General features: G+C 43.1%; 1 protein-coding gene across 3 annotated transcripts in view; it reads left to right on the top strand.

Annotated features, from left to right (window-relative positions):
- CADM2 (cell adhesion molecule 2) overlaps window positions 1–26,668 on the top strand; it is a 996,746-nt gene that overhangs the window by 186,177 nt on the left and 783,901 nt on the right. The window lies entirely within an intron of this gene.

The following is a 26,668-nucleotide window of genomic DNA, read 5'->3' as shown; positions in this document are numbered from 1 at the left end:
TGTTCTTAGAAGGTCTCTTTCTACAAGTCTATCATATATAACTAAACTATTGTTGTATGTAAAGTAAATAAGGTTTTTAAAATGTTTAAGAAGCTTCATTTAAAATTAAATAAAATGCAGAGCCCCCCGGACCAGTGGCCAGGACCCAGGCACTGTGAGTGCCACTGAAAATCAGCTCGCGTGCTGCCTTCGGCACCCGTGCCATAGATTGCCTACCCCTGGATTACATTATACAGTAACTCCTCACTTAACGTTGTAGTTATGTTCCTGAAAAATGCAACTTTAAATGAAACAATGTTAAGCGAATCCAGTTTCCAAATAAGAATTAATGTAAATGAGGGGGTTAGGTTCCAGGGAAATTTTTTTCACCAGACAAAAGACTATAGTATTTATAGATAGATATAGGAATAGATAATACACACACAGACACACACACACAGACACACACACACAGACACACACACACACACGCTATAAGTTTTAAACAAACAATTTAATACTAGTATAGTGGTGATGATTGTGAAGCTTGGTTGAGGTGGAGGAGTCAGAGGGTGGGATATTTCCCAGGGAATGCCTTACTGCTAAATGATGAACTAGCAATTGGCTGAGCCCTCAAGGGTTAACTCTCACACTCTACAAGGCAGCAGGAATGGAGGGAGGGGAGACAGCATCACAGACAGAGACGTGTGTGTGTGTGTGAGAGAGAGAGAGAGATGTGCATTTCCCCTTTAAGTACGCAGACCCTACTCTTAAGTACACTGCCTTGTAAATTAGATTAGCTTGCTGAGACCGCGGCTGCTGCCAGCAAGCTCCTTCTGGCTGAGCCCTGTCGTGTGCCCCCCCCTGCTCTATGGAAGATGAGGTAAGTGGGGTTCAGGAACAGTGGGGAGGGGGACACCCTGACATTAGTCCCCACCTTCCTCCCACCTCCTCTCCCCCACCCACCGCACAGCAAGCAGGAGTCTCGGGGAGCAGCTCCAAGGCAGAGGGCAGAAGCAGTACATGGCAGTGGAGGGACTGCTGAACTGCAGGCAATTGATAGCCTGCTGGGCAGCTGCTGCACAGAGAACTTAGGGGAGTGGGGAGCTGATAGGGGGCTGCCAGTCCACCCTGGTTCCAAGCCCCCACCAGCTAGCTCAGGGGTCGGCAACCTGTGGCTCCCGGCTCGCAGGGTAAGCACCCTGGCGGGCCGGCCCGGTTTGTTTATCTGCCGCGTCGGCAACTTCGGCCGATCGCGGCTCCCACTGGCCGCGGTTCGCGGTCCCAGGCCAATGCGGGAGGCAGGAAGCCGCGGCCAGAACATCCCTCGGCTCGCGCCGCTTCCTGCCTCCCGCATTGGCCTGGGACCGCGAACCGCGGCCAGTGGGAGCCGCGATCGGCCGAAGTTGCCGACGCGGCAGATAAACAAACCGGGCCGGCCCGCCAGGGTGCTTACCCTGGCGAGCCGGGAGCCGCAGGTTGCCGACCCCTGAGCTAGCTGCAACGGGCTGCTCTTCCTGCAAGCAGTGGACAAAGCAGGAGGCTGACAAACGACATTAGAAGGGAGCATTGCACAACTTTAAACAAGCATGTTCCCTAATTGATCAGCAAGGAAACAACATTAACCAGGCTGACTTTAAGTGAGAAGTTACTGTACTGCGTTTATAGGTCGTTCAGAAGGTTGAGTATGATATCAATGGCAGGTTGGCAACAATCTACTCATACAAAACCGAACACCCTTGCCCCGCCCCCTGCCCTGCACCACCTCCGAGACCCTGCGTCCTGTTCACTCCATCCCTCGGTCTGTCTGTCGCTCGCTCTCCCCACCCTCATTCACTTGCTCATTTTCACCAGGTTGGCTCAGTGGGTTGGAGTGTGGGAGGGCTCCAGCTGGGGGTGCAGGCTCTGTGGTGGGGCTAGAAATGAGGAGTTAAGGTTGTGGGAGGGGGTTCTGGGCCTAGGCAGTGGGTTGGGAAGTGGGAGGGGGTCAGGGGTGCAGGCTCTGGGCAGCACTTACCTTAGGCAGCTCCCAGAAGCAGGGGCATGTCCCCTCTCTGGCTCCTACATGGAGATGTGGCCAGGTAGCTCTGTGCACTGCCCCATCTGCAGGTGTGCCCCCACAGCTCCCATTGGCTGGGAAGTCGCGCTTGGGGCAGGGGCAATATGCTGAACCCCCAGCTGCCCCTATGCGTAGGAGCTGGAGGGAGGACATGCCACTGCTTCCAGAAGCCGCACAGAGCCACGGCAGGAAAGGGAGCCTGCCTTAGCGCCGCTGACCAGACTTTTAATGCCCCCGTCAGTGGTGCTGACTGAAGCCACCAGAGTCTCTTTTTGACTGGGCATTTCAGTGAAAACCAGACACCTGGCAATCCTAATCAGTGGGGGAAGGTAAGCATATGCAACCAAGGTGGTTATTTATATGCAGTTATTTTGAAGAGACTGAGTTATAATTGATTACATTCAGTTTGTACCAATAATATCACTTGGTACAACTACACTATGTAAATGGAAAACACAACTTATCTGATATTTTGTAAGGATCAGAATGGGCCAATAACCAACTTTAGTCTGAAATGCTCTGCTATATTTTAACCCTTCAGTTGTGATATACTACTAAAATCATAATGCAGGCTTAATTGTATTGTCTTCTACAGATTTTAGTGTATCCAATCATGATCTAAAGCAATTGTTATGAATATTCATTATTTTCTAATTTTGTAGCCATGTTGGTCCCTGGATATGACACACACAAGGTAGGTGAGGTAATATCCTCTATTGGACCAACTTCTGTTTTGAGCAAGACAAGCTTTCAAGGTCTGGAGAAGGAAGAAGAGCTCTGTTTTATCTCAAAAGCTTGCACGTTCCCCCAGCAGAAGTTTGTCATAGAAAAGATGTGTCTCTCATTATTGTCTAGGAAAGTTATTGTCATTTCATAAGCACAGTTGCCAACTTTCACGCAGTAAATAAGCACTCCGACTTTCACAATAAGCCAAAAATCAAGCTAATCCCATTTCAAAACGAGGCCAAAACAAGCCAATCCCTAAGAACCCCAACACTCTGTGACTAGATTCCCCCAGCATGCAGTCTGGGACTGTGATGGGCCCACAGTGCACCCGACTCTCTCCTCTGCTTGCCCCTCCCGCCCCGATTCAAAAAAAAAAAGCAACAAGCTACAAGCCAAAAACTAGCCCACAAGCAACTCATAAGCCAATTAAGCCAAAAACAAGCCCAACAAGTGACTGAAGCTAAATACTGTATAATTCCACCATTTATTTTACAGTCTCTTAAATATATACATCTTTTTTTAAAAATGATTGACATTTTTCAGGTTATGAATTGCCTATCCACAGACACATTGGTTAAATGAATAATAAATATAAAAATTTTAAAATAATTCTTAATTTAGTAAAAATTCCCAGTGCAGGCTCTACCACGCATTCCAACTTTACATTTTACTGATCCTTAAGAATATCTAATTTACCTTGATATTTATATGGACAGATAGATATATAAATCTACAGAGTGGAAAAACCTCTTCATAGATAAGGCTTACACAGTTTCTGATTTGGCCCTTGTCATAAAAACACAAAAAATGGAATATTGAATATAAAACTAGGGTGTGAGGTCTGTGTGGCCCCAGGCTCTTCTATCAGATTTGAAATCTATTAGACTAGGTGTTAATCAGTTGTGAGACATTTCAAATAAATGTTCATTAGAATCCAGAGTCTTCTAACTTTTTTCCCGTCATATGTTGATGATATGAAAGTGGAAAGGGGAGATGATAAACACAGTTCACTGGATCAATCTAGTCAGTATGTACTTTACAGGACTAGTTTTCTGTTGACGAGAGTGTAATTTTAAAAGTTAACATTTTCAGTGGGATTTTCAAAATATTAGACTAGCTTTGATAGTTTCATGCATGAAAGGTCATTTACCTGGCATTAATGATTTCAGCTTTCAGATGAGTGAGTGAGCTTCAAGCGTTAGTAATAGATCCACTATATGTGTGTTGTGGATTCATCCTAAATTTGTTCCACCTTAGTTCCCCATTAATCAATCCTTCATCCTGCCAAGCAGCCTTTCTACATATTCATTTTAACAATTCCCTTTGTAACAAATTCAATGTGAAAATGCCCATAGGCTTTTATTTGCTGACTAATGTCCCTACAAAATCGAAATTTTGACACCAACAGGTTAAGTGCTAATGTTTCCAATAACAAAACCATGTCTACCTAGCTGACCGAGTCTTGTTCTGCTTTGGCATGTTTGCAATTTCAAAATTATGTCAAGTCACATTTAATCTGAAACACATCAACTTCTGCAACCATTCTCTGATAAGTTTCAGTCCAGGAGACTTTCAGGCTGTCCACATAGGCTTCCATGTACTCATTTTTCACATCATTAAGCTTTGGACTCAGCCTCAAGGAAAGAATCAAGATTTGGCTTCTTATTTATTACCATTATACTATTCATGTTTTTTCTTTTTAAAAAATAATTATTGTGGGTAGTACTCATACTATGGTAAGAACTATACATAAAATAAAGGAAGGAATAGTTCATTGCACTTAAGAGCTTACAATCTAAAAGTCAGAACAGTATTCTATTCTGTATTCTAACACACAGTATTCTTGCCAGCAAGTTAAATAAATATGGATTGGCTGAATGGACTATAAGGTGGATAGAAAGGTGGCTAGATTGTCGGGTTCAAAGGGTAGTGATCAATGGCTCGATGTCTAGTTGGCAGGCAGTATCAAGCAGAGTGCCCCAGGGATTGGTCCCGGGGCCAGTGTTGTTCAATATCTTTATTAGTGATCTGGATGATGGGATGCATTGCACCCTCAGCAAGTTCACGGATGACTCTAAGCTGGGGGGAGAGGTAGATACCCTGGAGGGTAGGGATAGGATCCAGAGTAACCAAGACAAACTGGAGGATTGGGCTAAAAGAAATCTGATGAGGTTCAGCAAGGACAGGTGCAGAGTCCTGCACCTAAGAAGGAAGAAGCCCATGCACTGCTACAGAGTGGGGACCGACTGGCTATGCAGCAGTACTGCAGAAATGGACCTGAGGACTACAGTGGAGGAGAAGCTGGATATGAGTCAGCAGTGTGCCCTTGTTGCTAAGAAAGCCAACGGCATATTGGGCTGTATTAGTAGGAGCATTGCCAGCAGATTGAGGGAAATGATTATTCCCCTCTATTTGGCACTGGTGAGGCCACACCTGGAGTATTGCGGCCAGTTTTGGTTCCCCCCCCCCACGGAAGGGATGTGGAGAAATTGGAGAGAGTCCAATGGAGGACAACAAAAATGATTAGGGGGCTAAGGCACATGACTTATGAGGAGAGGCTGAGGGAACTGGGGTTATGTAGTCTGCAGAAGAGAAGAGTGAGGGGGTTTTGATAGTAGCCTTCAACTACTGGAATGGGGGTTCCAAAGAGGATGGAGCTAGGCTGTTCTCAGTGGTGGCAGATGACAGAACAAGAAGCAATGGTCTCAAGTTGCAGTGGGGGAGGTCTAGGTTGGATATTAAGAAACACTATTTTGCTAGGAGGGTGGTGAAGCACTGGAATGGGTTACCTAGGGAGGTGGTGGACTCTCCTTCCTTAGAGGTTTTTAAGGCCTGGCTTGACAAGCCCTGGCTGGGATGATTTAGTTGGTGTTGGTCCTGCTTTGAGCAGGGGATTGGACTAGATGACCTCCTGAGGTCTCTTCTAACCCTAATACTCTATGATTCTAACAAAGAAGCCATTAGGCAAAGAATATAAGGAGGAGTGTAAAGTACAAGTAGCATGGTCAGAGTACTGATTGGCTACATTCTGATAATGCGTTATTAGTTTACATATACTTACGCACACATGATATCAAACTCAACGCCTCAATTTTGCCGTTGTTAGTCAGATAAATTATTATATAGGTCACCTATAAAATGGGTTTTAAGGAGACATTTTAATTCAGAGAGGGGAAGTGGTGTTAAGAACCAGTTCATTAAGAGTGTCTCACACATAGAGGGTGCTAGAGTAGAAGATAAGAAGGTTCTTTTAGAAAAATCAGACAAATTGTGTGTCAAAGCTGGCACAACTTGTGGGTCAGAGGAAATGATACTGACCTGGAAATGAAACAAGGGCAGAAAGGAAGAGAGAAAGTCTTATGGTAGTGCTTTAATGCAAAGATGAGAAACTTGACTTCATGCAGTGAAAGAGTGGGAACCAGTATGCTATTTTAAAGGGGAGGGATAGCTCAGTGGTTTGCGCATTGGCCTGCTTAAAACCCGCATTGTGAGTTCAATCCTTGAGGGGGCCACTTAGGGATCTGGGGCAAAATCAGTGCTTGGTCCTGCCTAGTGAAGGCAGGGGGCTGGACTTGATGACTTTTCAGGGTCCCTTCTAGTTCTATGAAATAGGTATATCTCCATATTAGTTTTTGTTTGTTTGTTGTTTAGGCATGGTTAGGTTGATAAACAAGACAATATTAGCAGCAGCATTTTGGGGGGCCTGGCATGAGACAACATGACTATCAAGGAAGACAAATACAGTAATCAAAGTGGGAGAGGAGGATCTGAATAATTTTGACTGTAGGGTAAAAAGGTAAAAGTTGAATCCAATAAATGTATAGATCAGGAAGCAGTAGATTTTGGATGTGTAGGGCAAGTGAGAACGAAGTCAAAAATGTCAACTGTGATAAAGGATGGTTGAGTGTGTGAACAGATATAGAGAGAGAGAGACACACACACACACACAATAAAATAAAGGTGGTATAGAGCCTCATTCTGGCTGTAGCCTATAGGTATAGGTATTTTCTAGATAGGGCACAGGTATAAGCTAAGGCAGAAATGCAATGAACCTACAAGCTTCAAAGCCTGTAAGACCATATCTTAGCAAAACTAATTAAGGCATAAGGCCCCAAAAGCCTTAAGATAAATAGCTAACTAATAGTAACCTGAGATCATAAGGTATCACAAGATAGAATGCTGTGAAGACCAAACTGCTGGTAGATAATCATAAGATGCTAGTTTACATTAGCTTAGGATAGTTTTAGTTAGGGACATCAGCAGGGACCTCAAGAATGCCATGGTAACTTATTGACATATATGCAAATAAGTTTGAAGTAAAAGGATTAATAACCTATGGGAGAGGGGCACCCAACATGAGTAGGGTGAAGAACAACAAATAAGAAAAAGATTGAAATCAATAATGAATATGCATTAGGCATAGTGGCATCAGTTTAACGCATTATAAAAGCTGTATCCTGGCTTGTGTGCCTTGGGAGATGCCAGGATGATGACCACTGGTGATGACGGTGAGGAGGAAGGTGATAATGAACATTTCAGGTTGTCTTAAAAGGATGGTGTAAGTATATGGATGCTTATGGTTACAATCATGAGTATTTTTAGTAAGAGTCATGGACAGGTCATGGGCAAAACACAAAAAAAATCATGGCCTGTCCATGACTTTTACTAAAAATATTCATGGAGTTGTGTAGGGGGGGGATGAAGAGGGGCGCCGTGGGGGAGGAACCCTGGGGAGGCCTGCCGGTGCACCTTCCTCCACTGAAGGGGGAGTCCTGGGGGGTCTGCTGCCACTCTAGCTGCTGCCAGGGAGGAGAGAGCCCCAGGGAGCCCACCGCCACTCCAGCTGCTGCTGGGGAGGAGGGAGCCCCAGAGCAGTGGTTGGTTGCAAGACCACCTAAGCGGCTGGCTGCAGAGCTGCTCTAATAGTGGCCAGTGTGGCTGTCCTGAGGGCTGTTTGAGCAGCTGGCTCCAGGGCCAGCTGCTTGGACGGTCCTGGGGACAGCCACAGTGGCCGCTGCAGAAGTCAGAGGTTGCAGGAAATCATGGTATCTTTGACTTCTGTGACCTCCGTGACAGACAGGGAGCCCTATGGATGCTCAGCTCATTCTGTATTATCTCTGCCTGCCATGTCGGGTTAAAGTGTTTGTGAATTCGCTGTGTTAAAACTATTGTAAGTATAATGTGATTTCCTAAGTGTGTGTGTTACAGCCATGCACACTGGGGCCCCCAACTGAACAGTAATGGCAGTGATGCTGGAACTAGGTGTGCTGGGGGTCCTGCTGCACCTCCTATCTTGAAGAAGTAGTAACAATCATCAAATACATGATTTCCATGGTTTCCGTCAGCAGCACCCCCACTATAAAAATTGTCCCAGCCCCCCTGAGTAATGGGTCGGATCTTGGGACTAATACACAATCAGTAGATCAGGCAACACTGGGCTAGGAGTTTTCCCGACTCTTCTTCCCACTAGTAATTTTAGTTTATTTTCAGGGTATTCATGGCTTGTCTTTTCTGACAGGTATCTTAGTTCAAACCCTATACTTGTATTATTTTTTTAGTGAAAAATTCTATTCCCGTTGATTCAAGATATATTTACTTTGTGGAATTTTAAACTAATGATTCTGTATTGTTGAATCCATCATATAATGTTGCAAGTTACATGTGACAAATTTGTTTGGAAAAAATGGTATTAGAGTAGAATTAATATTAAGAACGCATCACAATCATAAATGCTGCATTTTAAAAGCATGCTAAGTTGGTTTCGGGTTTACATTTCAACCTACTTAAAATGTTCAGCAAAAACAGGAAACAAAGTGTTTGTACCATCCTGAATGAGCGTGGGACACAGATAATGGAAATGAAATGAGAGGCTGGGGAACACCACTTTGTGGGGTGTATTTCTGCCAATAAGTTGGACTCCTCAAAGGACTTGAAAAGTATAACAGTGGTGTGAATTTGGGAGAGAGGAATAAAAGAAAACCTTAGAAAGAAGGACAGGAGACACCTGATATGGATTTTAATCAGGCCATAACTTTATTATATAGATGTCTGGGACTATGCAGCAGATAAAGTGTACAGTGCAGGCAAATCCATGTTTGTTCAAATCATTACCTGGGACTTCCCCCAGCCCCCTTTCATTTTCTGTTCAGGTCCCCCAGCCAGCCCCTGGCTTGGACCTTACCATTCACCCCCTTCATAGGAAGGTTAAGGTGGGATATAAGAACCGGGGAGGAGGGGGAGGGGTTGGCTCCCTGTTGTACCAATCATAGGAGTCCTTGTTCTGTTTCTTTATCCAGCACCTCCTTTTAAGTCCTTTACCAGGCCATTTATCTGGTCACTGGCTGCTCTCCCTATGGAGTACCTGCACTGGACATCCGCCACAAGGAGACACCAGCAATTAGCCTGGCTGCCTCAGCCTATCTGTGCAAAAAAGGCTTTGTCATATTCCCTTACTTAGATGACGATATCCTCAAGGCTCCATCCAAATCCAACGCAGTTCACGCCATATGAAAAAAAAAAGTACCTTTTCTCAAATCTCAGCCTTCAAATAAATGTACAAAAGTTGATACTGTCACTGGTCCAACATCTGGAGAGTATTGGAGCACATCCAGATGTGAGACAGGCCAGAGCCTTCCTTCTAGCTCACAGATTTTGTACAATAGTTGACATTGTATCAACTGGGAGAACCAGCCCGCAGATCTCTGCCGGGATGTGTGTCCAGCTCCTTGGCCATATGGCAACAGCCACGTTCCTGTTAAAATATGCCAGTGGCACATGTGCTGTCCCCAGGTGTGGCTATGCACAGTGTATGTATCTCAGAGACAGTCTTCACAAACTCCTGCCCAGGCCTATCAAGATCAAGGGCTCATTACACTGATAGACACAACCCCAAAATGTCTGTATGGAGGTCCCTTTTTCCTCCAACAAGCACCATCCCTGATTCTAACAACTGACACCACCCTAATAAACTTGGGAGAAAACCTTCAGACCCATATGGTGCAAGGAAGGTTGGTCCCCACAGAATCCTCCATGCACATCAACTTTCTAGAACTACAAGCAGTTCACAACGTGTGCCAACTTTTCCTTTCACTGATCAGGCGTTGGACCATAAAAGTAATGACAGACAATATCACCTGCATGTTCTACATCAGAGGTGGGCAAACTATGGCCCCTGGGACCCTCCTGCTCGGCCCCTGAGCTCCTGGCCCAGGAGGCTAGCCCCTGGCCCCTCCCCTGCTGTTTCCCTCCCCCGCAGCTTCAGCTCACTACGGCGCCAGTGCAATGCTCTGGGCGGCAGCGCAGCTGCAGAGCTGCGGCCTGACCTGGTACTCTGAGCTGCGTGGTGTGGCTGGCTCCAGCCGGGTGGCGCGGCTGCCTGTCCTGGTGCTCTGGGTGGTGCAGCTGTAGCACCGCCAGCCACCGGTGCTCCAGGCATCGTGGTCAGGGAGCAGGGGAGGTTGGATATAGAGGGCAGGGGAGTTCGGGATGGTGGTCAGAGGGCAGGGGTGTGGATAGGAGTTGTGCTGGTCAAAGGGTGGGAAATAGGAGGGTTTAATGGGGGCAGGGGTCCCGGGGAGCAGTGAGGAAGCGGGGGGTTGGATGGGGAAGCAGGGTGCAGTCGGGCAGGGTTTCGGGGGTGGTCAGGGAGAAGGGGTGGTTGGATGGGACAGGGGTTCCGGGGGGGCAGTCAGGAATGAGAGGACGGGTTGGATGGGGCAATGGGGGACATTCAGGGGTGGGGGGTCTGGGGGTGGTCAGGGCCGGGGGGGTGGATGGGGCAGGAGTCCTGGGGGGGCTGGCAGGAGGCAAGACGTGAGGGGGTCTGATAGGAGGTGGGGGCCAGGCAACACGTGGCTGTTTGGGGAGGCACAGCCTCCCCTAACCAGCCCTCCATACAATTTCAGAAACCCGATGTGGCCCTCAGGCCAAAAAGTTTGCCTGCCTCTGTTCTACATAAACAGAAAAGGCAAAACAAAGTCCCCCACCTTATGCTCAGAAGCACTGATATTGTGGAACTGGTATATCCAACATGACATCAACATTTCGGCCGCATACCTGCTTGGCCACCAGAACACCACAGCAGACTCATTCAGCAGACAATTCTCACAAGACCACAAGTGGGAACTAGATATGAGTCCTTCAGTGCATATTCACCCGCTCAGGATTTTCCCACATACATTTCTTTGCCACAGCAGGGTATGCCAAATGCCCTCAATTCTGCTCACAAGCAGGTCTAGGCCACGGGTCTCTGGAAGACCCCTTCCTTATTATATAGGATTCTTCACTACTCTACTCCTTTCCACCTTTTCTCCTCTCATTCAAGGTACTTCAAAAAATATGGATGGAAGAAGCCCCAGTCATCCTCATAGCCCCAACATGGCCACAACAAATTTGGAATCCTTACTTCCTACCAGGGCCGGTTTTAGGCCGATTCCCCCGAATTGGGCCCCGCGCCTAAGAGGGCACTGCACCTTAGAGGGCCCCGCGCCTTAGGTGCCTTTGAAATTAAAAAAAAAATTTTTTTTACTCACCTGATGGCGGTCCGGGTCTTCGGCAGCACTTTGGCGGCCGGGGGGGGGGGAGGGGCCTTCACTCGCTCCAGGTCTTCGGCGGCATTTCGGCAGCGGGGGGTCCGCGGAAAACCTGGAGCGAGGGAAGGATCCCCCATCACTGAAGTGCCGCCAAAGATCCGGACCGCCGCCGGGTATTCGAATTGGGCCCTGTAGTTCCTAAAGCCTGACCTGCCTCCTACGCATGACAGTATGTTCTTCGATCATCCTGCAATTGATTTCGTGCCTCCTCTTGCAGAATGTGGGCTGAATCCTCAATCCCACTCTACATCTCCTTCATCTGAAGGCATGGCTCCTTCATGATTTTGGGATTCGGAGATGACCTGTTCAGAGGCAATAAACAAGGTTCTCTTAAATAGCAGACATGACACAACTGGGTGAGGAATGATTTCCCTTTTTAAAAAGCTGTGTTAACTCTTACTCTGTTCTTTACTATAGTTTCAGCCAATTTTCCTGGTACTGAATTTATGTTTAACAGCCTGTAATTGCCAGGATTTCCTCTGGAGCCTTTTAAAAAAAAATGAAATTACATTCGCTATCCTCCAGTCATCTGGTACAGAAGCTGCAATGGGTTATATACCACAGTTTGTAATTCTGCAGTTTCATATTTGAGTTCCTTCAGAACTCTTGGCTGAATACCGTCTGCCCTGGTGACTTATTACTGTTCAATTTGTCAGTCTGCTCCAAAACTTCTACTGATACCTCAGTCTAGGAACAGTTCCTCAGATTTGTCACCTAAAAAGCATGTCTCAGGTGCGGGAATCTCCCTCTCATCATATGCAGTGAAGAGCAATGCAAAGAATTCATTTAGCTTCTCCGCAACAGCCTTGTTTTCCTTGAGTGTTCCTTTAGAACAGGGGCGGGCAAACATTTTGGCCTGAGGGCCACATCGAGTTTTGGAAGTTGTATGGAGGGCCAGTTAGAGGAGGCTGGGCCTCCCAAAACAGCCAGGAGTACCCTGGCCCCGCCCCTATCCTCCCCCCCTGCATCTTTCCCCCTGATGCCCTCCCCCAGGACTCCTGCCTCATCCACCACCACCCCCGCTCCCTGTCCCCTGACTGCCCCCGGAACCTCAACCCCTGACTGCCCCCCACTAACTCCCCGACCACCACCCCAAACTTCTCTGCCCTCTAGCCAACCCCCTCCTCCCCTTACCACGCTGCCTGGAGCACTGGTGGCTGGCGGTGCTTCAGCCGTGCCACCTGGCTGGAGCCAGCCGCGCCACAGCGCAGCACAGAGCACCGGGTCAGGCTGGGCTCTGCAGCTGCGCTGCCTGGCCTCCCAGAGCGTTGCGCCGACAATGCAGCGCGCGGAGGCTGGGGGGAGGGGAGACAGCAGGGAGGGGCTGGGGGTAGCCTCCCAGGCCAGGAGTTCAGGGGTTGGGCAGGAGGGTCCCACAGGCCAGATGTGGCCCGCGGGCTGTAGTTTGCCCACCTCTGCTTTAGAACGTTGATTGTCTAGTGGCCCCGCTCATTGTTTGTCCTGCTTCCTGCATCTGGTGCACTTAAAAAAAAAAGTTAGTTTTTTGAGTCTTTTGCTTGTTGTTCAAATTCTTTTTTGGCTTGCTTACTCATACTTTTACACTTGACTTGCCAGTGATATCCTGCTTTCTATTTTCCTCAGTAGGATTTGACTGCCAGTTTTTAAAGATGCCTTTTTGCCTCTAACTGCTTCTTTTACTCTATTGCTTAGCCATGGGGCATTTTTTGGTCCTCTAAAATTCTTTTTAATTTGGAGTATGCTTTTAATTTTGAGCCTCTATTATGGTGTTTTTTTAAAGATTTCCATGCAGCTTGCAGGCATGGCACTCTTGTGACTGTTCCTTTTAATTTCTGTTTAACTAGCTTCCTAATTTTTGTGTTCCCCTTTTTGAAGTTAAATGATTCTGTGGTGGGCTGCTTTGATATTTACCATCCCCCTACCAGGATGATCAATTTAATTATATTATGGTCACTATTACTGAGTGGTTCAGCTGTATTCACCTCTTGGACTAGATACTGTGTTCAATTTAGGACTATATCAGGAATTATCTCTGCCCATGTGTGATTCAGGACTAGCTGCTCCAAGAAGCAGTCCTTAATGGTTTCTAGAAACTTTATTTCTGCATCACATCCTGAAGTGCCATGTGCCCAGTCGATATAGGGATAGTTGAAATCCCCCATTATTATTGAGTTTTCTATTTTTATACTCTCTAATCTCCCAGAGTATTTCACAATCACCATCACTGTCCTGGTCAGGTGGTCAGTAGTATATTCCTATTGTTATACTCTTATTATTCAAGCATGGATTTCTATCTGTAGAGATTCTATGGCACTGTTAGATTCATTCCCCCACCAGCATGACCTATTCTGTCATTCCTGTATATTTTGTACCCTGGTTTTAGAGTGTCCCATTGATTGTCATCATTCCACCAAATTTCTGTGATATCCTCATTTAATCAATATCCTCATTTAATACTAGGCATGTAAGTTCACCCATCTTAGTTGTGTCTTGGACCAGCTGGCCTGCCAAAATGTTCAAAGGGGAGAAAGAATGCATTCTATAACAATCCAAGATATTTCTTACTTCACTGTAATTAAACGTAAGGTGCACCTGTCTAGGAAAGCTTATGCAGAATTTAAGACTAGATATGTTATATGAAGTAGATTCCACTTATTAGCAACTTCTCGGTTCTCAGCAACTAGTTGCCGTTATATGGAAGTTGTCAATATGCAGAAAGCAGGTTTGCAGGGTTACCTCCAGGGAAGGAAGTACTGGAATGTGCCGTCCATTTGCAGCCTTGCAAACCTACATGTGGCAGGGCATCAGCAGGGAGGGAAGCTGCTGCCCAGATGGAAGAGTTTTTCCTATGAGAGAGGATATTAGGGGCCTGTTAGGAGCTCCACATTACCTCTTTCTGCATTCCCTGTCCTGCCACCTTCAGTCTGGGCTTAGCATGTCCCAGCACTTCCTTCCCTGGCAGCAGCCCCACAGTTCTGAGGGAAGGCGCAGCCCGGAGAGTACAGAGAGAGGTACTGGATAGTTCTGCAGATCCCTAGCGCCCCTCCCCCTGTCCCTGTCCCCCCCCATGGAAAGCTGCAGGATCCAGGCTGCAGCCCCCCTCCCTGCTGCTGCCCTGCCCACAGTCTTGCCTCCCAGCCTGCAGCACTAAGACTTCAGCAAAGGATCCTCATTTGGCTCCCTAGTTTGTTAACTCCTGTGCGGGTGGTGGGTCCCTAGGCATAGGCAGGTTTATGTGGCTGCAAACAAGGAAGGAAGCACTGGGATGTTGAGCGCTGTGCCAGGTAGGTTTGTGGGTCTGCAGCCAGGAAAAGTGCATTCCAGTGCTTCCTTCCCTGGCTTCAGCCCTGCAAACCTGCCTGTGGCTGGGGCCTTTTTTAAAAAAAGTTCTCAGTAAGTGGCATGCTATTGCCAATGTCCAAATCCCATTAACATTAAAGTCAATGGGATGGGATTGGTTCCCAGCAAAATGTTGCAATTAATTGGAAGTTGTTAATATCATGATTGCTATTAAGGGGAATCTACTGCACTATGTGAAATCCCTGGATGGAAAATTGAATTGTGGGATTCTTCCATTTATGGGATAAATCCAAAGTAATGATCTGTCACAACTATGTACAAAACACAGTAATAACTGGTAAATAGTTGAATCTTGTCCTTGGCCTACCCAAAATTCTTTAAGCATGCACTTAAAAACCAGCAGGGTATGATGCAAAGAGATGGAGTTGGCATGTCTGGGCCTGCTACACTTTGGTAACAGAGAAAACAAGGAAAACAGCTTTGGTATATACAAAAGGGTATCAAACCAGCAATGAAGTGAAAAATAGTTGTGCTGACAAAGTGACATGGGAGAAAGGTTGTTAGTGTGTGGGGGGTGTGTGTGTGAAGGTTTTGCCAGTTTAATAATAAATAGGTATACATAAATAATGACAATTTGTGACAGTTTTAATGACAAGTCACTCAGGGAAGACAAAATCTGCATATTGAGAAGTGAAAAATGTCAGGTTGTGAGATGACAGAAGAAAAGGGGTTATTGGGAACAGATAGGCAGCTTGTCTAAATATGCCTAATATTAAATAAAGGTGATTATAATATTTGAAATTAAAAATAAACTGTGATTGTTATTTTTAAATTGTTAGGTCCCTTCAGTGTCAAATTTCACCAGCTGCTAAGAACAGTTGTAACATCATGCATATCCTAGTATTTAAAATACAACATTCATAGGTGTCACTTGATATCATTCTACAGAAGAAATACTATAGCTCAGTTGGAAGTAAATACCTCTTCTCCCTTTTAATGTAACTTTGGATTCTGAAAATGTTTAATTCAGAGGCAGTGACAAACTTTTTAAAATGAAAACAATTTTGAAAGTAATACGTGGATGAATTTGTCAATTGCAGTATAATTTATGGATTTTTTTTATTTTGGGGTGGGGAGTAGCGTGTATCTAAAGCTATGTGAAATGATCCATTTTTACTTTTAAAACATATTTAAAATATAATCATAAATGGAATCTCTTCTTTTTGATCTATCCCATAGTTTCTATTCTGGCTTAAACCAAGAGTCTGATTTTACACCATTGAAGTCAATGGGACTTTTAAATTAACTTCAGTGAGAGTATAGATGCCCCCTGGGTTACGCAAACCCGATTTACGCAAATCTGCTCTTATGGAAAAAGTTCCGTGAGCTAGATATAGTTTTTGTTTGTTTGTTTGTTTTTGGTTGTGTAATGGTCGGGGATACGTTTCTGACTTACACAAAATTTGATTTATGCAAGGCATTCTGAAATGGAATGTTTGCGTAAGTTGGGGAGCATTTGTAATGAGTCTTGAGTATGAACACAGTACCTCTTCTCACTTCGGTGAATTGGAATTTCCACACCGCTGGGTCCTGTCTTGCTTGATATTATTTTGGCTCCAACTCAAAGTGCTGCCTATACGTTAAACATTACAAGCCAAGACTTTCAAAAATAGATGCCAAACTTTAGGCTCCTAAATCCATCAAAAGTGTTAAGCCTCCAGGAATTCCTGACGACTTTAGTGTAAGCTGCTCGGTGCTCCGTGCATTTGAAAACAATTACTCCCGTTTAGGTTCCTAGTATTGTTTGAGGAGCATAACTTGTGCAAGCCTAATTTTGATAATTTGGGTTATTATTATTGTTTCTGCAGAATCCTTCAAAGTGATGCATCTATATACAAATAAATTTTAATACTGTGCATCACAAGTCTCAGCAGCCATTAGTTTCATGTATATTAAAGAATTTTAAAATGTGCTGGGGGCTGTGGCATCACTAGAATCTGTTGGGTATTCCCAGAGCAAAACGTAGGCTGGAAGGGTGCTATGAAACCCCACATTAGCTCTTCAGGGTATCAAAATCAATGTTCAATAAGGTAAGGACCTGCTAGCAGGTCAGAACATAATGAGCTTTGTGTTAATCTTCTCTCTGGTCCCTAAAAATACTAGCTGAGGGGAAAGAGGTGGCTTGCCATTTCCCACCACATCTGCTATCTTCCATGTTTTTGGATGACAATAATTCAAACTTCGGACCTGCTTATCAAGAAGAAACTTTGGTGTGTAAATCTTAAGGGTATAGACTTTGGTCTGAGCTTTACTATATTTAATGGCTTCAGTTTCTTCAGAAAGAAGGAGAGAAACTTTGTTATATTTCCAAGTCCAATATGGTACAAAATCAAACAGATCATGAATGTGAGGATTTTTTTTAAGTAAAGAATATCTTATAAACACTTTAGAATTTCATAAAAGACTGAGTTTAATTGAATATTAGGATCGGTTCTCTCATTATCTGAAGCCAGCTTCCCATCCCTGGCTTTGACTGACAATAAATATAGAATCAATAATATCTCATTTGGAAATTTGTTTATTTGTAATTATTTCAGAAATAGTTGAGCTCAAATTAAGTTTATTCCACTGTCAAGTGCATCTCAGTACTTCTGATAGCAAAGCATCTGTTAAAGGATTATATTGTTTTTGTCAGGGCAAATGTCCTGAAAGTACTTTTTTAAAAAAAGCAAACCATTTGTATATTCACAGTATATGTATATTCACAGTTTTTCAACATGTATATTCACAGTTTTAATCTTAATTTTAATACACAATATTTCAAATTATTAAACAAAACTGGGTTTCCTGATGTTCTGTTTGGTACAGAACAAGACTAAGCCCGGATCTGTGCTACAAAGTTTTGCTGATGTAGGTATGCCTATTTATTTTGCCAGTATAGTTTATCATTCAGGGACATGGTTTCAACTACATCAGCCAAAGAACAACTTTGGGTGATATACACTGCCTCTTTGCTTGGGGGGTTTGCTGGTATAGCTTTCCTGACCTACCTATACCGGCAAAGCCTTTGTAGTGTAGGCTAGCTTTAATACTGGTATTTTCACTTTTGAGACAGCAAAAACTTTGTTAAATCCAAACAATATATTTCTTTAATAAAATGGTCATAAAATGAAATAAATCTTTCTGTATTGTTGGCGGCATTCCAAAGTGAGAAAATTAGCTTAATGGTAACATTCCTTTCAGTATATTAATACAAATGTAGGTACAGTATTTATTTTACATCTACTACTTACATCTGTACTTTTACAGGAGTATTATTGTATTTGTGTGTGTGTGTGTGTATATTATATATATTCAGAAAGCTGACAGTAAATTTTAAAATGTTTCACAATGAATGTAAATAGTTACATGAAGTACTTTCATTCTATCATGCCTTTGATATTTTGATAATTACAACTACTTTTTAGTGTATTCATATTTATAATTTGTAGAGTTGAAAGAAACAAATTGCATTTGGAAGAGAATACTCAGAATTATTTTGTAGCTGTAAGGAAGATTATGCAAAATCAAAATATAAGCATTTAATTATTCACAACATTATATTTCTAAATAATTCTGTTAATTGCTCTTAAATGATTGTTGAAGGGTTTTTGTTTAGAAAATGAATTTCTTGCAGCTCAAACACAAAACTTGCATCTCTGCTTCAAAAATGCTATTGCAGTTTGTAAATTTGTAAATTACAAGAATAGTTGCAAGGCAGTGCAGAACCAAGATTACTGTTCTGATATATACCAGATTATTGCCTTAAAACCAGTATCTGCTTTCTTATAATGATCACCCCCCTTCATAAGAGCTAACATACCAAAGTATAAATTAGTTACATAAAAAGAGAGAACTTTTTTCAACAAATATTTCAGATTATGCTGATATCCTAGTGAGCAAGCTTTTAAAGCAACTGTATTTCATGATGTTATGCTGTGTTGATTACCCAGTGTCATGCTGTTGATGTGACAACAAATTGTAGCCATTAGTCAAAAACAGTGAATTGTACTATAAAGTGACCTTGAGACTGGCTTCTAAAATATAATTATAACTGACATGGTAGCCAAAACAATTGTTTTTTCATGACCCCTTCTGACTAAATGTTAATATGTCATGGTTTTCTTGTTTTAAATTACACATTTATCACTTATTAAACAATAACTTATTCCCTCAGTTAATGACACATTATGCCACTAGTATTAAAAAGTAAATAAGCTGCATGGAGAAGCTGAACATATGCAAGTCAACCAATCAGGAGGATGTGCATCCTAGGGAATTATCAAATAAACTGACAGTTATGCTGGAAAAGTACTGGATAGTTGGGCAGTTAGAAAACTGGAGAAAAGCAATGCAGTACTGATCTTCAAGAAAAGACTGATCCCCACAATTATCGACTTGTGGTTTTTGTTATTTTGAACTGTGGCAGCACTGAAAGGCCTCAATCAGAAACTAGAGCCCCATTCTGCTAGGCAAACTTTTTGGCTCAAATTTTCCATGTTTGGTGTCTGCCTCAGGTTGGATTTTTGTTTGTTTTGTTTTAAGTTTAAGCAAAAATGATTCAGCTACTGAATGAAGTATTTTAAAAATAGGCAGCATTACCAATGTTTAAAACATTTCTTTGATCTTTCTTTTAAAGAAAATAATATTGCCTCATTGGCTTGGAATAGGAAGCTAAAATTAGCAGAGACATAATCCTGAAGTAAAATTGATGACTGTCATGTTCCTTGTGAAAATCCACCCATAGTAGTTATACATTTCCTGAGCATCTTATATATACTGCAACAGCACTGCACATGCTCTGAAGCTCTGCTGAGCTTCCTTATCACATCACACCGCTGCTGCCAATTTCCCCTAACAAGTATTCTTTGGATTAGGGGTAGGAACTAGATATCTTAGATTGGGCACCCAAAATTAGTGTATACTTTTGAAAATTTGGGCCTTAACCACTCTGGCTCAGATCCCAATGGTAAAAGAGGAGTATTAACTTGCCTCCTAGGCATAAGGATTAATTGGTTAATATGTGTGAGATAGGGTAAGCATCTCTTCACCAGTGAAAGAATATTGCACACAAGTGAAGATGGAAAAGATATTTCTCTGGGGTGCAACAATGCCATGAAGCCACAAAAGAACTGGGAGCACTGGCTGTTGGGAGTCTGGAAGGACAGGAAACAGGAAGTGGGGGGGGGAGGAATTGAGGAGGCTGAGTGAGAGTTACAGAATGTGCAGCAGCAGCTTGATAAAGAGGTTTCCACAGTAAAAAAATAAAGTCTTGTTGAAGCTTGTTAGTACCTTGCCTGCTTGATACAACATTTTGGCGACAAGGATGGGATCTTCTGCCTCTGAATCCACTTGCACCCTTTCTGCAAAGCCCAGGTGAGCCTCCAATTGCTTTTACTGTCTGGATCCATATGTTTGAGACTTAGCTGCTTGCAATCAGTGCTACAGAGATTTCTGAAGTAAGAAAGTGTGCTCTGCTAATCCACTGCCTTGGAGCAGAAGGGCAGCATATATTTTACACTTTTCCCCTTGCAGATGATAAATATGAGACTGCACTCACTGATATTAAAGAACTTTTTTGTGCCAAAAGTGAATGTAGTAGCTAATCACTACAGATTTCGCCAGCATGAGCAGAAACCAGGGGAGACTATAATGCACTATATTGCTTCCCTGAGGAGTCTGATTGTAACTTGTGACTTTGGGAATATGGCAAATTAGATGATTAGAGACCAGCTCATTGAGAAAACAACCATGCTTCGTGTAAGAGAACACTTCCTTCTAGAACCACAATTTACACTAGAAAAAGCAATAACCATTGCTACTCAGATTGAGTCAGCTACAGCTGAAGCCAAAATAATGAGCAAAGATACAGGAGGCACAGTCCATGCTGTGACTCCTTTGCAGAAAAGTTCACTATCGCTGCAGACAAACAATTGCAAGAGGAAAACTAATAACAAGCCACTGAATCAGCAAATGCAAAATACAGTAAAAGCTTTCACTGTGGATCCCCACAACATCTTGCAAGCTACACAGGATGTCCAGCAAAAGTAGCTCAGTGCAGTCGTTGCAAAAAGATTGGGCATTTTGCTAAAGTATGTCACAGTAGCCAGTTCAATCAACAGGTGCATGCAGTTACAATACCAGATGTTACTGTGCTGAGTGTGAACAAAATCACTACTGCACATATTCCAGAACAGGTAAAGTGCACTGTAAACGTTTCTGCCATACCCTCAGGCAAATCACACTCTATTCAGCTAATGTTGGACACTGGTTCAGCAGTATCTATACTACCTGATTCCATTTATTTGCATTACTTTAAAGATGTGCCTCTTACTGAATCCAAACTTCAGTTGGTGTGCTATTTGAAAAACCATATTCCAGCAACAGTTACTTTTGGTGATTGCTGTGCAACTGCAGAGTTCTACATTGTCCACAAAGGCACTCCTGTCCTTGGCAGAGATTTATTGGCTGCTTTAAATCTCAGAGTAGTTAATGGACGAATTGATCTTCCTCAGCAAAGCACTCTTGCGGTACACACACCAGTTTCAGCTGGGACCCAAGACCAGGTTGAGGAAAAAATCAGCTGTGCTTATGGGTTTCTGCATAAAGTTAAAATGCGGAATAATGTGGTGCCTATACAATAGAAATTACGGCACTTACCATTTTCAGTCAGGGAAGCTGTTTCAGAGGAACTTAGAAAACTTGTTCAAAATGCCATTATTGAAGAGATGAACTCTTCGAAATGGGTTTCACCTATAGTAGTGACGCAGAAGAAGGGTGGAGGCATTCGCCTTTGTGTGGACTTAAGGGAGCCAAATAAAGCTATTGTGATTGACAGCCATCCTCTTCCTCACACAGAAGTATTTGCAGAACTCCGTGGAGCAAAGATATTTTCTGCTCTTGATTTGCAGAGCGCATACCACCAGGTTATGTTGCATGAAGACAGCAGAGATCTCACAGCATTTATTACACATGAGGGACTATTTTGTTTTAAACGTGTTCCATACCATCTCGCATCAACCCCAAATGCCTTCCAAAAAATGATGTCATTGATTCTGAAGAATCAACATGGAGTTCAGTGCTATTTGGATGATATTATCGTGTTTGGAAATACTACTGAGGAGCATGACAATAACCTGCAGTCTGTACTAAACTGCATCAGCAAAGCAGGCCTCAAGCTCAATAGGTCCAAATGCAAATGTAGACAAACTGAACTCTCCTTTCTGGGGCATACAATTTCACAGGCTGGACTAAAACCTGATCCAGATCATATCCTGGCAATTTCAAATGCTCTTTCTCCAACAGATTTGCAAACCTTACGTTCCTTCTTGGGTCTTACCTCCTGGTATGCAAAATTCATTCCCAATTATGCTTCCATCATTGAACTGTTATGAAAATTACTACGGAGAAGTTCAACCTTAGTGTGGACAACGGATGAACAAGCTAGTTTCAAAATGGTGAAAGACTTGATTGTACGTAGTCCAGTACTTGCACTATTCAGTCCTGCATTGCCCACAAGGACACTGAGTAATGCTGAGAGAAAAATATTCTACAGTTGAAAAAGAAGCATTTGCTTGTGTCTGGGCTACTGAAAAATGGAGAACTTACCTGTGGGGCTGCACGTTCAAGTTGCGCACAGACCACAGACCTTTGACGATGTTGCTCACCACAAAAAGACTGGGAAGGATATTGTATTGCTGGATGTCTGCAAGACTACTCTCTTTCGATTATGACCTGGAATATAAGCCTGGAAACAAATGTGGTAGCTGATTGCCTTTCTCGCCTGCCGTTGCCTTCACCAGATGGTCCACCGGAGGATGAGGATGTAGTAGTTGCACTTATTACAAGCATTCTTACTGCAGTTACAAGAGAACAATTTCAAGCTGCTTGTTCAGCGTGTCCAATTCAACAAAAACTATGGGAATTTCTGACAAAGAGATGGCCCAGTAATCCTAAAAACCTTGACCCAGTTTTGCTGCCTTATTTTAGAGTTTGGGATGAACTTTCTTTGCTCGATGGCTGTGTGCTATGAGGTACACACTGACTACTTGTTCCAGAAGAATTACAGTCAAAACTCATACATCTGGCACACGATATCATCAGGGAATTGTCAGAACCAAACAATGACTACGGGATCTGTATTGGTGGCCAGGGATGGACTCTCAAACTGAAGCACTCCTAAAATCCTGTGTCACTTGCTAAATGCATGATAAGACAACAGTGACATGTACCCCTCCATTACAGCATGTTCCTCTTCCTGAATCTGCATGGGAAAAAGTGGCGATTGACATTGTAGGACCCTTTGGTACTGCTCCAATTGACTGTCGTTATTCCATCATGTTAATAGACTATTTCAGTAAATGGCCTGAGGTAGCATTTACATCGCAAATCTCTCCAGTTTTTAGCAGGGAAGGTAACCCCAAAGAACTGGTTTCCGATAATGGTAGTCAATTACTTTCCTGGAATTTGAAACCTTTCTAGCAGAGAGGAACACTTTACACAGAAGGTCATCCCTATATTACCCTCAGGCCAATGGGGAAATCGAATGGCTTAACAGAAGTTTGAAAGAGAGTTTGTGGGTGATTGTGGATACCCTTCATACTGATTTCTTGCAAGCATACTGCGCTACACGACATGCCACAATGCAAAGATCACCTGCAGAGTTACTGCATGGGAAACAGATTGAATACTAAACTGAACATTGCTGGATTGTTAAAGGCACGACCTGATGCCCCAAACGAGAATGATGTGAGTAAAACAGTTGAACAGAACCAAGCAAAGTATAAGGCTTTCACAGACATGCGGCTGGGTGGTAAGCAACCAAAGTTTGAGTGTGGTTCCTTCGTTAGAATACAAAAACCTGGAATTTTACACAAAGGGGACCATAAATTTACAGCTCCTTTTAAAGTCATAGAGAAGAAGGGACCTTACACCTATCGACTTTCTGATGGGCGGGTATGAAATGCTTCTTTTCTTGCACCTGCCTATTCACCAAGAGGAGATTATGCCAAAACCCAGTCTGCATTGGATGACTTCACCGTAGAACCAACACAACAAGACATCGCACTGGAACCGGGGCTTGAGAGAGGGCCTGTCAGACTCAGACGGCCACCTGTCTGGACTAAAGACTATGTTATGTAGTATCTACAGTGTTTCCAGTGCAGTATTTCTGTCAATAGTGTAGTGTCTTCTTTCCTATTTGTACCTGTGGTTAGAACAACAATGTTTATTTCAATTGGGAGAGTTTCTTCAGAGAGAAGAGAATGTGGTGTTAGATGTGCTTGTAATTATTAGAACTGGGAGCACTGGCTGTTGGGAGTCTGAAAGGACAGGAGGGAGGGGGGAGGAGTTAAGGAGGCGGAGTGAGAGTTACAGAGTGTGCAGCAGCAGCTTGGTAAAGAGGTTTCCACTGTAAAAATAAAGTCCTGTTGAAGCTTATTGGTACCTTGCCTGTTTGATACAACAGGTCGTCCTTTGAATATATTTTTAGCCTTTACACAAGTCATACACATAATAATTAAATACCACAATTAGTCTGACTATAATTTCATTCAGTGAAGATATTAATGTACATACTAACTAGCACACTCTGAGGAACTCATACCTTGAAGGTAAATAGCTTTAGTCCCAGTGATAGTGGCACTCAATGAGGGTTCTATAGTTAATCTCACTGTAATTATAAATCCCCACTTTCAGGAATACGTAATTAACATTTAAAGGAAAGGGACATAATCAAATAGTTTAAGCCCAAAATGTCTTTTTTATTTAAAGGAAAAATAAAACAATTTTATAAAAGTTAGTATTAATAAGAATAATTGAATGACATTTAAAAAAAAGTCAGTGAAGATTTACTGTGTGGATTAAGAATTCCCAACTCGCATGTAACCAAGTAGTCTCAACCCAAAGTAAAACAAATTTATACAGATATTTGACTTGCAGCAAAAAAAATTGTCAGTTTGAATTTTATAGCACTATCCCCAAGCTTAAAGTTAAGTACATGCAGAAGTGTTTACAGGATTGGGACCTCAGAGTTGAGCAGATTTTTGCTTTCAAATAAAAAAAAATTCTCCAGTAATTTTAATAGCTGTATTCTCTTAAATCCCCCTACATGTACTCTCTTGTGCTGTTGGACAGGATGGCCCGAATCATAGTGATATCATTGTTAAAAGTTATGAATTGTGGCCCTGATCCAGCAAAAAAATTACATCCTTAATTAACTTTAAGCAGTCAGTTCGGTGGGACTAACCTGCTTAAAGCTGAGTATGTGTGTAAATGTTTGCAGGACGGAGACTTTGAAAACAATAATTACAGTAACTCCTCACTTAAAGTCATTGTTACAATGTTGTTTCGTTGTTATGTTGCTGATCAATTAAAGAACATGTTCGTTTAAAGTTGCGCAATGCTCCCTTACAACGTTGTTTGGCAGCCGCCTGCTTTGTCCACTGCTTGTAGAAAGAGCAGCCCATTGGAGCTCGCTCCTGGGCGCTTGGAACCACGGTGGAGTGGCAGCCCCCTATCAGCTCCCTGCTCCCTTAGTCTGCGCGGCTGCCACACAGGGAACTTATCAATTGCAGGCTATCAGTTACCAGCAGTTCAGCTGTCCCTCCCCCCACTGCCATGTGCTGCTCCTGCATGCTGCCTTGGAGTTGCTCCCAGAGACTCCTGCTTGCTGTGTGTGTGAGTAGGGGGAAAGAGGGGTGCTAAAGTCACTGTGTCCACCTCCCCCCTGCTCCGGCCCCCCGCTTTCCCCATCTCCATAGAGCAGGGGGGATGCAACAGCTCAGGACGGAGGGAGCTTGCTGGCAGCAGCTGCTGTCTCAACTTGCTGATCTACTTAGAAAGGCAATGTACTTAGAGTGGGGTCAGAGTACTTAAAGGAACAATGTTCATATCTCTCTATCACACACACACTGGGTGTGTGTGTGTGTGTGTGTGTCTCTGTGTCTCTCTCTGCCATGCTGCGTCTCCTCCCTCTATTTGTGCTGCCTTGTAGAGTGTGAGGCTACATTAACAACGTGTTAACCCTTGAGGGCTCAGCTGAGTGCTAGTTCATCATTTTGCAGTAAGGCATTCCCTGGGAAATATCCCACCCTCCTCCACCCTCTCACTTCACCACCTCAGCCAAGCTTCACAATCATCATTGCTGTGTACAGTATTAAATTGATTGTTTAAAACTCATACTGTGTGTGTGTGTGTGTGTGTGTGTGTGTGTGTGTGTGTGTACACACACACATACACACAGAGAATATGAGTTATATATATATATCGTCTTTTGTGTGGTGAAAAAAATCTCCCTGGAACCTAACCCCCCTTTCCCTCATTTACATTAATTCTTATGGGGAAATTGGATTTGCTTAACATCGTTTTGCTTAAAGTCGTATTTTTCAGGAACATAACTATAACGTTAAGCGAGTAGTTACTGTACTCAGAATTATAAGCATAATTTTCTTAGGTCCCTCACTAGTGTATTTGGCAAGTGTTTTCAGAAGAAAAACTTTTTATTCTGCCTTACAGAGACAAAGGTTTAAACTATAGCCAGTCACTTCTGACAAGTTTATAGACCTTGTAGGAGCAGTTTATGAAAACATGTCAGTATTTTGCCGTCATTTCTAAAAGTGAGATACAGGAGGAAATCTTAATGCAACAAGAGTAATAAGTCTAGAATTCAAACACTGAATGTGGTGCTCTGAGGATTAGCAATAAAAAGAAAAACAAAACACAACCTCCATATATTAAATTACTACTTAGATTATTTAAATTGGAATCATTGTATTTTCCAAACAGAATAAAAAAAAATCCCCACACAAAAACTAAATTATGTCACTTATGAGGAAGCCTCCATGTTATCTATACTATCGTGCTTTGAAGATTTTATTCTTTAAATCTGCAGAAGAACTTGGTATTTTTTACATATTCTTGGTTTTCAAATCTTTATACAGCATGAGTTGTTTTAAGAGAGAATAAAACAAAACATGTAAATATATTAGTTCATAAA

The sequence above is a fragment of the Mauremys mutica genome, chromosome 1, assembly GCF_020497125.1.
Source record: "Mauremys mutica isolate MM-2020 ecotype Southern chromosome 1, ASM2049712v1, whole genome shotgun sequence".
Classification (NCBI taxonomy): Eukaryota; Metazoa; Chordata; order Testudines; family Geoemydidae; genus Mauremys; species Mauremys mutica.
The sequence above is the reverse complement of the archived record's forward strand: the minus strand, read 5'-3'. Positions and strand labels throughout refer to the sequence as shown.